The sequence below is a fragment of the Triticum urartu genome, chromosome 2A, assembly GCF_056163025.1.
Source record: "Triticum urartu cultivar PI428250 chromosome 2A, HENAU_Tu73, whole genome shotgun sequence".
NCBI classification, from domain to species: Eukaryota; Viridiplantae; Streptophyta; class Magnoliopsida; order Poales; family Poaceae; genus Triticum; species Triticum urartu.
The window spans coordinates 233,008,760-233,025,257 of NC_141874.1; positions in this window are offsets into that span (position 1 = coordinate 233,008,760).

Here is a 16,498-nt window from a genome sequence, read left to right on the forward strand (position 1 = left end):
GTTATATATTCGGCATATCTCGTAGTAGGGGTCCTAAGCTAGGCATCTTGGAGCGATGGTAACATGGACACAGGATTTTACCCAGGTTCGGGCTCTCTTGAAGAGATAGTACCCTACGTCCTGCTTTTGATTGTATTGATATGAGGATAGTACATAATACAGGTATCTAACATGAGATTGTAGTAATGAATATGAGATGATATATTGACTAGCCTGGCCTCAGTTTATATATCACACCAGAGGTCTAGGGTTTAGAGGAGTCCTTGTCTTGGGCGCCAAGTCTTGTGGAATCCTCCTCGTATGCGGCATGGGCTGCCCGAAGTGGCCCATAAGTGAACCGCCATGGGGGTCCTCGGCCCGATCCAGCTGGTCGGGAGACGACATGGTGAGTACCCCTAGTCTAGGACACTGTCAGTAGCCCCCTGAACCAGTCTTCAAGTTGGGGACGCTCCTTGATTCTTTCGAACTATTCTTCATCTTTGGTCATCGGTCTTGAAAACTGGTTCAACAAATCTTCTCATCTTCGATCTTGAGGATCGCCAAAGTGAATCCAAAGAGTCTACACATCGGGTATCCGAGGAGCCCCTTTAAGTTTTCAGCCTTTAGCAATGCCTTGTTATTTTTTACACCACACCTCGAGTTTGAAGTTGTTCCCGTGCGGCGGTGTCCTCTTGCGTCCGAGCTCCAACGCTGGACTACATCTGAGATATCTTTTGCAGCTGAGCACCAACACCGGATCGCTTCCGAGCTCCAATGCCAAAATGTATCCAAGCTCCAACGCCGGACTATATCCGAGGTGTCATATATTACCTCGGTCTTGAAGAAGTTAAAAGTGTAGAGCCGAGCTTAATGTCGGAGATGCCCTCTATGGAGCCGGCCACTTGCAACCGAGCTTTATGCCAGACTGCTTCTGAGGTTTCTTTTGCAGTCGAGCACCAACACCGGATTGTATCCGGGCTCCAACGCCGGACTGTATTCGAGGTGGTGCACCACCTCGGTCATGGGTTGATTTATATGAATTTAATTCTGATTTGTGCAATGTATTCTCTGCCGAGATGTATAGCCAGTACCCCTCAAGGTGCATGTTGGCCTAATATCTGGGATGCACCTGAAGGATAAAATCAAACCGCTGACCCCAGTAGCACCTGAGACTCAGGTCGATTCGTGAAATCGTCCTGAGGACCAATTCCCAGCTCAGCGGCATACTTAGGAATAGAAACACGGTGTAATATATTAGAGGAAATAGTGATCGACGAACATGCCCTTGAGAGAGGGTCTTGAGAAGTCGCTGTAATATATTAGCTTGATGCCGGATAAGTCCCAGATGGTACCTATTGTTGTCCGAAGACGCGTTTTCCCATAGTTCGGTCAAGCCAGACAATGAGCACTTTGAATATTCTGTATTGAATAGGCAATGCAGTAGCACCCGACACACTAGTCGGGTGGCAACACCAGATCAGGGGATCAATGTGCCCCTTTAATATTAGTGAATGATAAGCCCGAATCCCAGTAGCCCCTGAGCCTTAATGTGGGCACGGGTGACCAAATTAAGGATCGATATCCGGAGTAAAATCACAAATTATGTGTAATGATTCTACGTATACACGTACTCTACATTATTAATGCTTGGATCCGCATTGTACAAAACTTTGTTGACCGACCATCGGCTTCAACCTCCTCGGCCAGTAGCCGGGGAGTGTTTGTCGCACTTCATAAATCCTTTATAAGGGCAACGATTTACTACAAACAAGGTAATCCGGCCATATGGTTTTATAAACAAAGGTATGCAGAGAGAATGTTATATTACTATGTAATGTAAAAAAACATCTTCCAAAGAAAATAGTCCCACTATCGGTTCCTTTCTTTGGGTTGTCATGCCGACCATGATCATGAAACCTCACCTCTGATCAATGCGGGAGAAAAATATTGAGGATTTAGTTTGGGAAAAGTTCCCGAACTATGTGGTCTTTAGTGAACCTAAATTTTCACTTACGTTGTTGCCGACCATTTATATCCTTTAAGATCGCTAGCTTTTAGCTTCAACCATTCTGAGGTACTAACTCGGATGACCCGGTAGTAACAATCACAGAGGTGCTCCCTTTACCGCCTAGCCGAACAATTGGGAATGTAGGGGTAATCACGGGAGCCAGGCAACCGAGCTTGGCCAAAATCTTAAGTCAAATTGATGCATATTTATGGGTTTATAACGATAATTACGGAAGGCGGCGCTTGTATACTGAATACAAACACTGATGATATATGTTTATTTTGACTCTGTTACGACTGTTTATCAGCTGAAAGTGGCCCATCGTCGGCTTCTACCCTTTTGTATATACTACGCATGGTGTTTTCGCAGTAATAAGACAACCCTTAGCCGACATCTCGGTGCCCGGAGGTGGTTGTCTTAGCGAAAACAAGGCAATCAGATATGCGGGCTTTATAACTTTCACTTAGTCATAGGAGATGTAAACTGGGGAAGCTATCTACGAGCCCCCGGTTAGTGTTCGGCACAGACCGAAGTCTAGCCGTTAACACTTCGGCCAATGTTATGAAAGGCCCATCGTTTATCATGGGGTAATCGGTATCGACCTATAGTTTGACACAGTCATCGGATCGCTGACCAGTTTACGCCCATTGTGACAGTCAGTTTTCGGCTTTCTCCACTGAGGTGCTTAACCATTCGAGCTGGAAGCACAATCGCAGTGGTTCTCGCATTGCACACCTAGCCGAACAAAGCAGGACATAGGAGGCAAGCACAGGAGCCGGGCAACCAAACTGTTGACCGAAGACACAATTCAAAACTGATGCATATATAGCAATATCCGAGAATGTTTTTTGCCGAATCTCTAAAGGTGTCCAGCGTTGCACTGCGAGACTTATGCTGGCAACACACAAATAGTTTAAAAGTGCCATAGGCTTGGAAAACCAAAAAATGTAAGTAAAACTTTACGCCTGAACTAAATCTAGTCATTTGGTGCCAATCCGAAAAATGGTCTTACTTTTGTGCTTTTGTCTTGCATTAATATGACACATCCGATCTCAAGACTTCAAGCGGGTCAGCCTACGGCTGCAACCTCCTATCCTGAAGGCGGAGTATTGCTCGTTAAGCCAGTTTAGAGAACTAAACTCGAGCGGCATTAGAGAGAAAACAGGCTATCCGGTTATTGACCACACACTCGACTTGAGAAAGGAGCGGTAGAAAAAGACTTTGTAACGACTTAGAAGAAGAACAATTATTATAAAATGGCTCATATAAATTTAAGAGCCCCAGTTAACACGGGCAAAGAAAAGTGGTTTTTAAGAACCTCGTTTTTGATCAACATATTTTTGCCTAAATATAATGTTTGGTCGAACCGAACAAGAATTAAAAAAACTGAGCATGCAAGTGACTTAGTTGGTTAATGAGCTCGGTGTCGATGCGTGGCCCGAGCTTACGGCGGGACGAGGTCCCAGCCACCAAGCCGGTCCCGCGGTGGCGAAGCAAAGAGCTCGGTATTCCGAAGTGGTGACATAGCATGGCCAATGTGGAGAGGTGGAACCCCCAGTCCGACCGAGGCGAGGGAGCAGGCCAGCAGTATGACGCAGAAGTCCCCGGAGTAGTTTAATGAAGTGATGATGAAGTCACCGGTCCAGCCGAGGTGGCGTGGTACGTCGGTACACCGAGGTGACAGCGCTGCCCAACCCGGATCATTTACCTATGCACAGAAAATAGTGCAAGCCGAAGATAATAGTAATAATAATAAATTAAAAAATCGTTGCATAATTAATAATTTATGCAAAGCAAGTAATAAAAGAAATATGGCATGTGTGCCGAACACTCGATGAGGTAGAGCTCTCTCAGCGATGCCAAAGTCCCCGAGGCAACCAAACATGTCGGTATGGCAATTCGACCAACAAGGTCATCACGTGAGCCGATTTACGCCGATTGGGACGACGGCGTTGGCTTGCCGAAGTGACCACGTGACGCAGTCGAAGTCGATTACCTACACATGTAAAATAGTGTAGTCCAAAAAATAATAATATAAATATAGAAGAAAAACCTCGCATAATTAATTTACTCAAAATAATTTTTTTAAAGAGATGTGGCCTGGCTTCAAAGCCAATGTCGGTGTAGGGCACTGGCGTGACAAAGCATGTATTCATAGGGCGGCCCGAGTCCCCGATGAGGCGTTCGCCGAACTGTGGACGGGAAACTGATCGAACCAGCAAGCAACCATCGTTAATGCGGCCATCACTTGACATACCTGTGTACAGATGATGGAACAAACCAGAGCAATAATTCCTCAGAAAAATTAAACCCAAGTAAGAAAAAAATAATAGGATTACTAGCACCTGGTTTATTTGTTGTAGCAATCTGAGGAAAGGTTACTCCCAAATTTGGGACTCGATCCACACACCCATTGCCTGATGGGCGCTGAAGCGATGGCATGGCGATGCTGGCAAAGATTGGCTCACTGAGGAAAAGCCCCCGGTCCAGCTAATGTGACGAAGTGTAACACCCCGGGTGTAACTTTCCCTATCTGTACTCCAACTCTTGCCGTTTCCGGCGTTAAGTTATATTTATTTTCTCGGGTTCGGGTTTTTGTCTCTGGTGTTGTTTTCGTTGTCATGCATCTCATATCATGTCATCATGTGCATGGCATTTGCATACGTGTTCGTCTAATGCGTCCGAGCTTTTTCCCCGTTGTCCGTTTTGCATTCCGGCGCTTCGTTCTCCTCTGGTGGTCATTTCTAGCTCTCTTTCGTGTGTGGGGATTAAACATTTCCGGATTGGACCGAGACTTGCCAAGCGGCCCTAGTTTACTACCGGTAGACCGCCTGTCAAGTTTCGTGCCATTTGGACTATGTTTGATACTCCAACGGTTAATCGAGGGACCGAAAAGGCCTCGTGTGTGTTGCAGCCCAACACCCCTCCAATTTGGCCCAAAACCAACCAAACTCTGCTCCATGTCCTAGAGCGTTCGATCACGATTGCGTGGCCGAAAACCGCACCTCATTTGGACTCTCCTAGCTCCCTCTATGCCTATATATACACCCCCCATTCTAAATTCGCGGATCCTCTCCCCCCTAACCCTAAAAATCCCAGATCCGCCGCCGCCGGACGTGTCCGGAGCGGGCCGGACAACGTCCGCCGCCGCCCGCACCCTCTCAGCACGCGCCATGTTGTGTCTCCGCCGCCAGCCGCCGCCGTGGCCCAGCGAGCCCGCAACCGGCCCTCCGGGCCCAGTCGCCGCCGCCAGCCGCCTGAGGCTCCCGCGCCAGCCGCCGCCCCGCTCGGGCTCGTCGCCGGCCACCGCGGCCGACCCGAGCCGCCACCGCCCCGGTCGCCGCCCCTCGCCGCCTCCTCCCTCACCGGCCGGCGTGCCACCCCTCGCCAAGTCCAGTAACGAGCTCCGGCAAGAACCCCGGCGATCCTCGTAATCCGTGCAGATCTGGATCTGAAGATATTTTTGGTTGACTTTCCCTCCTAACTCTAATCCATGTGCCCTTCTTCATAGCCCCGTAACTTTGCATCCGTAGCTCCGATTTGGGCATATAGCATATCAAAATGTTCATCTCAGAAAGTACATCATTTCATTCCATTGCATCATTTTCATTTGAGTTCATATTGATGCCCGAAATGCTGTTAGAAGAGGGCTACTTGAGTTAATTGTCAGATCTGCTACTCCGTTTAGCACTTTTGTCATTTTTGCCATGATTTTTGTGTGCATGATATGCCCATGAGTTCTACATATGTTTTGTTAAGGGTTTTGTCATCTTTCCAGAGGTGCAACCCATGTATTTTTAGGATGTGTGTGGTGACTTGTGCAAGCTTGCAAAGTGGTGCACTTGCTAATTCTGTTTTCAGGGACTTAGTGATTTCACTAAGTCCTGGGATTGTTTATCTCATGATGCCATATGTTCATGTTGTTTCCTAGTGATCCGTGCCTCTTTTGAGGATGATCAGTAAGGGAGTTTTGTTAATATTGTAGTGCTCTATCCATCCATGTCTTTGTTTTCAATTATGGAGCACGCTAGCTTGAGTCAATCGAGCTCTACTTTTTCTTTGTTGCGAATCTGGGCAGATCATCAACTTGTTTGCGATTTTGCCGATGTTATTGTAGTTGATCCGTGCATGCTATGCCATTGTGCTTGCCATTTCTAGCTTGCGTTTTGTGCCTTCTTAAGGGATGTATGCTTGTCTTTCCATGACTTGCACCGTAGTGAGTGCATCGAGCTCGTAAACATGCCTTCGTGAGTTATGTTTCAGCATGTCCCAGTTTTTCACTAAGTCTGAAACCTGATTATGTTTTTGCTATGTTCGTGTGCTTGTTAGGATATTTTGTGATCCCTTTTGGCTCAAGGTCACTAAGGGACTTTTGTTAAGCTTGTTGAGTAGCTCCATGCCATGTCTTTCTTTTTCATGTTCAGGTCATGTAGCATGTTGTTTTGTTGCTCCGAAGAGGGCTATATGATCTGAAATTCCAGACAAGTGTTAATTTCACTAAGTGTGAGATCTGTTTGTCATTTGCATTTTTGCCATGCTTGTTTGAACCTGTTAATGGATGATTTGTCCGTAGCTCAGTGCTAGACTTCTGTTAAGCATCTTGAATGCTTCCCTGCCATGTATTTTGTTGTCATGTTTGGTGGCTGTAGCATTTTCATTTCGTTGCATTTAGATGCCTACTTGCTGTAAATCGCAGACCGGTGTCATTTTTGAATCGCTTGCCATTTCCAAACCGTAACTCCGATTCCGGCGTTATTTATATCGTTTTCAAGAGATTTCATCTCATCTTTCCAGTGGCACACTTGGATTTCCAAGTTGAGGCTAGCTTCATCCATTTCCTGTCATATCTTGCATTTTGCATCCCGCATCGCATCCCACATAGCATATCATCTTTGCATCCTGTTGTTTGAGTTTGCACGTGGTTGATTGTATCCTTGTTGCTTGTTTGTCTTGTTTGGGTAGAGTCCGGAGACGAGTTCGCTAACGAGGAGCCCGTTGAGTTTGCTTTTGAGGATTCAGTCAACTCTGACAACTGTGCAGGCAAGATGATCATACCCTCGAAATCACTACTATCTTTGCTATGCTAGTTTGCTCGCTCTTTTGCTATGCCATTGCTACGATGCCTACCACTTGCTTTCCAGCCTCCCAAATTGCCATGTCAAACCTCTAACCCACCATAGTCCTAGCAAACCGTTGATTGCCTATGTTACCGCTTTGCTCAGCCCCTCTTATAGCGTTGCTAGTTGCAGGTGAAGATTGGAGGCCGTTCCTTGTTGGAACATCTCTTATTTACTTGTTGGGATATCATTATATTGCCATGTTATCTTAATGCATCTATATACTTGGTAAAGGGTGGAAGGCTCGGCCTCTCGCCTAGTGCTTTGTTCCACTCTTGCCGCCCTAGTTTCCGTCATATCGGTGTTATGTTCCCGGATTTTGCGTTCCTTACGCGGTTGGGTTATAATGGGAACCCCTTGATAGTTCGCCTTGATTAAAGCTTTTCCAGCAATGCCCAACCTTGGTTTTACCATTCACCACCTAGCCTCTTTTTCCCTTGGGTTACCGGAGCCCGAGGGTCATCTTATTTTAACCCCCCCCCCCCGGCCAGTGCTCCCTCTGAGTGTTGGTTCGAACTGAGCTGCATGTGGGGCCACCTCGGGGAAACTTGAGGGTTGGTTTTACTCGTAGCTAGTCTCATCTGAGTGTGCCCTAAGAACGAGATATGTGCAGCTCCTATCGGGATTTGTCGGCACATTCGGGCGGCGTTGCCGGTCTTGTTTTAACCTGTCGAAGTGTCTTGAGTAACCAAGATACCGAGTCTGATCGGAACGTCTTGGGAGGAGGTCTATTCCTTCGTTGACCGTGAGAGCTTGTCATGGGCTAAGTTGGGACTCCCCTGCAGGCATTGAACTTTCGAAAGCCATGCCCACGGTTATGGGCAGATGGGAATTTGTTAATGTCCGGTTGTAGATAACTTGAACCTTAATTAATTAAAATGAATCAACTGAGTGTGTTACCGTGATGGCCTCTTCTCGGCGGAGTCCGGGAAGTGGACGCGGTGTTGGTTTAATGCTTGCGAAGGTTGTTCTCTAGCTTCTCCCTCGTGCTTTGCCTCCTCTTCTCGCTCTCTTTTGCGAATAAGTTAGCCACCATACTTGCTAGTCGCTTGCTGCAGCTCCACTCATATTTTACCTTGCCTTACCTATAAGCTTGAATAGTCTTGATTGCGAGGGTGCGAGATTGCTGAGTCCCTGTGGCTCGCAGATTACTATTACACCAGATGCAGGGCCTGATGATTCCGCTCCAGGAGACACGTATGAGCTCAAGTGGGAGTTCGACGAAGACTCTCAACGTTACTATGTCTCCTTTCCCGATGATCAGTAGTGGTGCCCAGTTGGGGGTGAACGGGACCGTGTCGCATGTTAGGTTATCTTTTATTTTGGCGCCGTAGTCGGGCCATGAGTGTTTGGATGATGTAATGTTATTTATGCACTTGGTTGACGTGGCGAGTGTAAGCCAACTATGTTATCTCCCTTTTTATTATCTTATTACATGGGATGTTGTGAAGATTTCCTAACTTGCGACATATGCCTTCAATGCGATTATATCTCTAAGTCGTGCCTCGACACGTGGGAGCTATAGTCGCATCGAGGGTGTTACACGAAGTTGGTCGGCTAGTGACGCCGAAGTCTCCAGAGTAGGTTGATGAAGAGATGGCGAAGCCCGCGGTCTAGCCGAGGTGACGGAGCGGGTCGGTAAGGAGACGTTGCAGTTGCCATGTCAGCCGATGTGTTGAAGCAGTTCGGCATGATGGGCATCGGCTTGAAGAAGCAACAGTACGGCCATGAAAACGCAGTTAATGACTTGTGACGCGGTCAATGTTGGCTTGATGAAGTGACCGTGCGACGATGCCGGTGTGCCCGCTCCGTGTAATCCGTGGGCCAGCGATGTTGGTGATGATTTATCCGTCGCGATGCTGAACTCTTGTTCGGCTTGCCGAGATGATGATCCAAAGAAGTTGATCTCGGCTCAACAAAGCCACAATGTGTCTAGCGCAGGTCGGCAGCCATGGAGCAATTTTGCCTGACTGGTTTGACAGCAGCGTGATGGTGAAGAATACCTCAGAGAAGGCTTAAAATTTTATGGGCACGTGTTTAAAAACAATGCACAATACCCTAGAAAGATATTCTTCCAAAAAGGTTGTCCAATATCCCGTTCATCAAGAAAGATGAACTCAGGTCGGATTCATATTCGCGCAGAAAACAGATCCAAAAAGTGATGCACTAATCGGAAGGTTCCCGGAGTTTGAATGGCCGGATCGAGCTGAAATTTTGAGAGGTGGTAGATATGGAAATTCCACTAAAGATGAACGGTTGGATTTCCGAAATAATCTCCGAGCTGGGATCTAGAGACCACGCCAAAAACTCGTCCAGATTCCCGTCCAGACTCGACAGGCCTCCGGTATATTATAGATCGCCGGAGATTCCACCATCGGAAGGCAACGAAATTTTACAGGGTTGTTGTATAATCAATTCCGCACAATTCCAACAAAGGGTTCGTGATACCTCTTGATCATGTGTTGGTTTCCTTTAAAGTAGTGTAAGTATTTCCCTCAGTTTTTCAGAACCAATGTATCAATCCAGAAGGAGACTACACGCAAGTCGTCTAGTACCTACACAAACAAACAAGAACCTCGCAACCAACGTGATAAAGGGGTTGTCAATCCCTTCACGGTCACTTACGAAAATAAGATCTGATAGAGATAATAAGATAAATATTTTTGGTATTTTTGTTGTATAGATTGAAAAGTAAAGATTGCAAAATAAACGGCGACAGAAATAGCTAGTTGACGGCAAAATAATATGATGTAAAGTAGACCCGGGGGCCATAGGTTTCACTAGTGCCTTCTCTCAAGATAGCATACATTATGATGGGTGAACAAATTACTGTCGAGCAATTGATAGAAAAGCGCATAGTTATGATGATATCTAGGCATGATCATGAACATAGGCATCACGTCCGTGTCAAGTAGACCGAAACGATTCTGCATCTACTACTATTACTCCACACATCGACCACTATCCAGCATGCATCTAGAGTATTAAGTTCATAAAAACAGAGTAGCGCATTATGCAAGATGACATGATGTAGGGGGATAAACTCAAGCAATATGATATAAACCTCATCTTTTTATCCTCGATGGCAACAATACAATACGTGGCTTGCTGCCCCAGCTGTCACTGGGAAAAGACACCGCAAGATTGAACCCAAAGCTAAGCACTTCTCCCATTGCAAAAAATATCAATCTAGTAGGCAAAACTAAACCGATAATTCGAAGAGACTTGCAAAGATATCAAATCATGCATATAAGAATTCAGAGAAGAATTAAATATTGTTCATAGATAATCTTAATCATAAACCCACAATTCATTGGATCTCGGCAAACACACTGCAAAAAGAATTACATCGAATAGATCTCCAAGAACATCGAGGAGAACTTTGTATTGAGATCCAAAGAGAGAGAAGAAGCCATCTAGCTAATAACTATGGACCCGAAGGTCTGTGGTAAACTACTCACACATCATCGGAGAGGATATAGTGTTGATGTAGAAGCCCTCAGTGATCAAATCCCCCTCCGGCAGATCGCCGAAAAAGGCCCCCAGATGGGATCTCACGGGTACAGAGGATTGCGGCGGTGGAAAGGTGGTTTTGTGGCTCCCCTAGATGTTTTCAGGGTATAAGAGTATATATAGGTGAAAGAAGTAGGTCGGTGGAGCTACGAGAGGCCCACGAGGGTGGGGGCGCGCGCCCTACCTCGTGGAAGCCTCGTTGCTTCCTTGACGTCCACTCCAAGTCTCTTGGATTGCGTTTTTCCAAAAAAGGTCCTTGCGAAGGTTTCATTCTGTTTGGATTCCGTTTGATATTCCTTTTTAGCGAAACACTGAAATAGGCAAAAAATAGCAACTGTCACTGGGCCTCCGGTTAATAGGTTAGTCCCAAAAATAATATAAAAGTGCATATTAAATCCCATTAAACAACCAAAACAGATAATATAATAGCATGGAACAATCAAAAATTATAGATACGTTGGTGACGTATCAGCATCCCCAAGTTTAATTCCTGCTCGTCCTCGAGTAGGTAAATGATAAAAACAATTTTTTTGATGTGGAATGCTACCTAACATAATTTTCAATGTAATTTTCTTTATTGTGGCATGAATATTCAGATCTGAATGATTCAAGACAAAAGTTTAATATTGACATAAATATAAAAATAATTCAAGCATACTAACAAAGTAATTATGTCTTCTCAAAATAACATGGCCAAAGAAAGTTATCCCCACAAAATCATATAGTCTGGCTATGCTCTATCTTCATCACACAAAATATTTAAATCATGCACAACTCTGATGACAAGCCAAACAATTTTTTCATACTTTTGATGTTCTCAAACTTTTTCAATCTTCACGTAATACATGAGCATGAACCATGTATATAGCACTATATGTGGAATAGAATGGTGGTTGTGGAGAAGGCAAAAAGGAGAAGATAGTCTCACATCAACTAGGCGTATCAACGGGCTATGGAGATGCCCATAAATAGATATCAATGTGAGTGAGTAGGGATTGCCATGCAACGGATGCACTAGAGCTATAAGTGTATGAAAGCTCAACAAAAGAAACTAAGTGGTGTGCATCCAACTCGCTTGCTCACGAAGACCTAGGGCATTTTGAGGAAGCCCATCATTGAATATACAAGCCAAGTTCTATAATGAAAAATTCCGACTAGTATATGAAAGTGACAACATAGGAGACTCTCTATCATGAAGATCATGGTGCTACTTTGAAGCACAAGTGTGGAAAAAGGATAGTAGCATTGCCCCTTCTCTCTTTTTCTCTCATTTTTTTGTTGGGCCTTTTTTTCTCCCCTTTTTATGGGCTCTTTTTTTCGTCCGGAATCTCATCCCGACTTGTGGGGGAATCATAGTCCCCATCATCCTTTTCTCACATGGGACAATGCTCTAATAATGAAGATCATCACACTTTTATTTACTTACAACTCAAGAATTACAACTCGATACTTAGAACAAAATATGACCATTTGTGAATGCCTCCGACGGTGTACCGGGATATCAATGAATCAAGAGTGACATGTATGAAAGAATTATGAACGATGGCTTTGCCACAAATATGATGTCAACTACATGATCATGCAAAGCAATATAACAATGATGAAGTGTGTCATAAATAAACGGAATGGTGGAAAGTTGCCTGGCAATATATCTCGGAATGGCTATGGAAATGCCATAATAGGTAGGTATGGTCGTTGTTTTGAGGAAGGTATATGGTGGGTTTATGGTACCGACAAAAGTTGTGCGGTACTAGAGAGGCTAGCAATGGTGGAAGGGTGAGAGTGCGTATAACCCATGTACTATACATTAGTCATAAAGAACTCACATACTTATTGCACAAATCTATTAGTTATTGAAACAAAGTACTACGCGCATGCTCCTAGGGGATAGATTGGTAGGAAAAGACCATCGCTCGTCCCCGACCGCCACTCATAAGGAAGACAATCAATAAATAAATCATGCTCTGACTTCATCACATAACGGTTCACCATACGTGCATGCTACGGGAATCACAAACTTTAACACAAGTATCTCTCAAATGCACAACTACTCAACTAGCATGACTCTAATATTACCATCTTCCTATCTCAAAAAAATCATCAAGTATCATACTTCTCATAGTATTCAATGCACTTTATATGAAAGTTTTTATTATACCCATCTTGGATGTCTATCATATTAGGACTAACTTCTTAACCAAAGCAAATTACCATGCTATCCTAAAAGACTCTCAAAATAATATAAGTGAAGCATGAGAGATCAAGAATTTCTATAAAATAAAACCACCACCATGCTCTAAAAAGATATAAGTGAAGCACTAGAGCAAAATTATCTAGCTCAAAAGATATAAGTGAAGCACATAGAGTATTCTAATACATTGCGAGTCATGTGTGTCTTTCCCAAAAGGTGTGTACAGCAAGGATTATTGTGGTAAACTGCCGGGGTTTCTGATCCACAGACACCTATGAGACCGGCGGACCGGGTCCCTTTCGGTTCGGCGGGGGCGGAGGTTGCGCAAAGAGCAGATCGAGGCGAAACACGCGGGCGGTTGGTCGCGCAAAGAGTAAATCGAGGCGAAACACGCGAGCGATTTACCCAGGTTCGGGCCGCACGGATGCGTAAAACCCTACTCCTACTTTGTGGATTGGTATTGATTTCTAGCTCGAGAGCGCGGAGTGCTACAGTACACTCCAGCAGCTAGCGAGACCGAGCGTGAGTGGATGAAGTGGCTGTTGGAAATATGCCCTAGAGGCAATAATAAAAGCATTATTATTATATTTCCTTGTTCATGATAATTGTCTTTATTCATGCTATAATTGTGTTATCCGGAAATCGTAATACATGTGTGAATAACAGACACCAACATGTCCCTAGTAAGCCTCTAGTTGACTAGCTCGTTGATCAACAGATAGTCATGGTTTCCTGACTATGGACATTGGATGTCATTGATAATGAGATCACATCATTAGGAGAATGATGTGATGGACAAGACCCAATCCTAAACATAGCACAAGATCATATAGTTCGTTTGCTAGAGTTTTCCAATGTCAAAGTATCTTTTCCTTAGACCATGAGATCGTGTAACTCCCGGATACCGTAGGAGTGCTTTGGGTCTACCAAACGTCACAACGTAACTGGGTGACTATAAAGGTAGACTACGGGTATCTCTGAAAGTGTCTGTTGGGTTGACATGGATCAAGACTGGGATTTGTCACTCCGTATGACGGAGAGGTATCACTGGGCCCACTCGGTAATGCATCATCATAATGAGCTCAAAGTGACCAAGTGTCTGGTCACGGGATCATGCATTACGGTACGAGTAAAGTGACTTGCCGGTAACGAGATTGAACGAGGTATTGGGATACCGACGATCGAATCTCGGGCAAGTAACATATCGATTGACAAAGGGAATTGCATGCGGGGTTGATTGAATCCTTGACATCGTGGTTCATCTGATGAGATCATCATGGAGCATGTGGGAGCCAACATGGGTATCCAGATCCCGCTGTTGGTTATTGACCGGAGAGTCGTCTCGGTCATGTCTGCTTGCCTCCCGAACCCGTAGGGTCTACACACTTAAGGTTCGGTGACGCTAGGGTTGTGAAGATATGAATATGCAGTAACCCAAATATTGTTCGGAGTCCCGGATGAGATCCCGGACGTCACGAGGAGTTCCGGAATGGTCCGGAGGTAAAGAATTATATATAGGAAGTGCTGTTTCGGCTATCGGGACAAGTTTCGGGGTCGCCGGTATTGTACCGGGACCACTGGAAGGGTCCCGGGGGTCCACCGGGTGGGGCCACCTATCCCGGAGGGCCCCATGGTCTGAAGTGGGAAGGGACCCAGCCCAAAGTGGGCTGGGGCGCCAACCCCCCAAGGGCCCATGCGGCTAGGGTTGGGGGAAACCCTAAGGGGGGCGCCCCCTTGCTTGGGGGGCAAGCCCCCCACCCCTTGGCCGCCGCCCCCCCCCCCCCCTAGTAGATCCATCTACTAGGGCCGGCGCCCCCCCTTGGCACCCCTATATATAGTTGAGTAGAGGGGAGGACTTCACACCTGAGCCTTGGCGCCTCCCTCTCTCCTCTTTACGTCTCTCTCTCATAGTATAGGCGAAGCCCTGCTACTGTGACGCCCTGCATCCACCACCACGCCGTCGTGCTGCTGGATCTTCATCAACCTCTCCTCCTCCCCTTGCTGGATCAAGAAGGAGGAGACGTCTCCCGTCCCGTACGTGTGTTGAACGCGGAGGTGCCGTCCGTTCGGCGCTTGGTCATCGGTGATTTGGATCACGTCGTCTTCAACTACATCATCACCGTTCTTTGAATGCTTCCGTGCGCGATCTACAAAGGTATGTAGATGCATCCGATGACTCGTTGCTAGATGAACTCCTAGATGGATCTTGGTGAAACGAGTAGGAAAATTTTTGTTTTCTGCAACGTTCCCCAACAGTGGCATCATGAGCTAGGTCTATGCGTAGTTCTTCTTGCGCGAGTAGAACACAATTTGTTGTGGGCGTAGATTTGTCAACTTTCTTGCCGCTACTAGTCTTTTCTTGCTTCAGCGGTATTGTGGGATGAAGCGTCCCAGACCAACCTTACACGTACGCTTACGTGAGACCGGTTCCACCGACTAACATGCACTAGTTGCATAAGGTGGCTGGCGGGTGTCTGTCTCTCCCACTTTAGTTGGAGCGGATTCGATGAATAGGGTCCTTATGAAGGGTAAATAGAAGTTGACAAATCGTGTTGTGGCTTTAACGTAGGTAAGAAGACGTTCTTGCTAGAACCCTAATTCAGCCACGTAAAACTTGCAACAACAATTAGAGGACGTCTAACTTGTTTTTGCAGCAAGTGGTTTGTGATATGATATGGCCAAAGTTGTGATGAATGATGAATGATCTATATGTGATGTATGAGATGTTCATGCTATTGTAATAGGAATCATGACTTGCATGTCGATGAGTATGACAACCGGCAGGAGCCATAGGAGTTGTCTTTATTCTTTTATATGACATGCGTGTCATCGAGAATCGCCATGTAAATTACTTTACTTTATTGCTAAACGCGTTAGCCATAGTAGTAGAAGTAATAGTTGGCGAGCAACTCCATGGAGACACGATGATGGAGATCATGATGATGGAGATCATGGTGTCAAGCCGGTGACAAGACGATCATGGAGCCCCAAGATGGAGATCAAAGGAGCTATGTGATATTGGCCATATCATGTCACGTTTATTATTTGATTGCATGTGATGTTTATCATGTTTTGCATCTTGTTTACTTAGAACGACGGTAGTAAATAAGATGATCCCTCATAACAATTTCAAGAAGTGTTCTCCCCTAACTGTGCACCGTTGCTAAAGTTCGTCGTTTCGAAGCACGCCGTGATGATCGGGTGTGATAGATCCTTACGTTCACATACAATGGGTGTAAGACAGTTTTACACATGCAAAACACTTAGGGTTAACTTGACGAGCCTAGCATGTGTATAGACATGGCCTCGGAACATAGAAGACCGAAAGGTCGAGCATGAGTCATATAGAAGATACGATCAACATGAAGATGTTCACCGACGTTGACTAGTCCGTCTCACGTGATGATCGGACACGGCCTAGTTAACTCGGATCATGTAATACTTAGATGACTAGAGGGATGTCTAATCTAAGTGGGAGTTCATTAATAATTTGATTAGATGAACTTAATTATCATGAACTTAGTCTAAAATCTTTGCAATATGTCTTGTAGATCAAATGGCCAACGTAGTCCTCAACTTCAACGCGTTCCTAGAGAAAACCAAGCTGAAAGACGATGGCAGCAACTATACGGACTGGGTCCGGAACCTGAGGATCATCCTCATAGCTGCCAAGAAAGATTATGTCCTACA